This window comes from Leptonychotes weddellii, chromosome 6 (genome assembly GCF_054177405.1).
Source record: "Leptonychotes weddellii isolate Sample4059 chromosome 6, ASM5417740v2, whole genome shotgun sequence".
Classification (NCBI taxonomy): domain Eukaryota; kingdom Metazoa; phylum Chordata; class Mammalia; order Carnivora; family Phocidae; genus Leptonychotes; species Leptonychotes weddellii.
Genome location: NC_138374.1, coordinates 95,213 through 96,051, shown reverse-complemented (window position 1 = coordinate 96,051; position 839 = coordinate 95,213).

Sequence of the window (839 nt, the reverse complement as noted above, 5' to 3'; positions counted from 1 at the left end):
TCCTCCGCCATCTTGCTCCGCCCCCCCATTCCTCACTTTTTATGTGACATTTATGGGGTAGCACAGCCTTGGTCAGGAGCTGGGGTGGGTCTTGCCCTCCCCCCAGTGGCTCTGTGACCCTGTGCTCCATCTATCATCTGTCAGTGGCTCTGTCATCATGCCTCATCTGCACAATGGGAGTGACCACCATGCTTGCCCTGCAGCACTGTGGGGACTGGGTGCCACCTCATTTGTCCTACAGGCAGGACAAAGTGGGGATAGAATTCCCTTTTTGTTTAAGAGACTCATGGTCACATGGTGAGCACACTGCGGACCCATGACCTTGAGCCCCTGTCCACCTTCTTCCCTCCACTTGAATGAAATGACTCAGCCTGGCAGCTGTGAAGGGAAGGGGCCACCATGACAGGTGGGCCAGGAGGGCTTTCTGTGGGAAGCTCATGGGTGGACCAACTGTTCAGCTGTTTGTGCTCCTGGGGATGCTGTCCACAGTGATTTCTATTCTGAGGACCACTGAGCATCTCTGAGTACAATTCTTTAAGAAAATATTCCTTTTGGCATAAAGCATCCTTTATGATTATTACATTGGTCATTGTGATCACTATCATTACTAATTCATTCCTGCTGATGTGAACGGAATGTCTGTATGTGGTTGTGTGCAGTATGCCAACACTCAGTGAGCGGATGGTGAGCCCTGGGCTGGTGGGTTGTCGATGTGACTGGGACCCCAGGCCACCCGTGTGCCAGCTATCTGGGTCCTGACAGACAGGGGGGCAACCCGGCTTGTCCCCTGTTGCTTTGATGTCGGCTTCTATACTGTCCATATGACATGTCAGTCACTT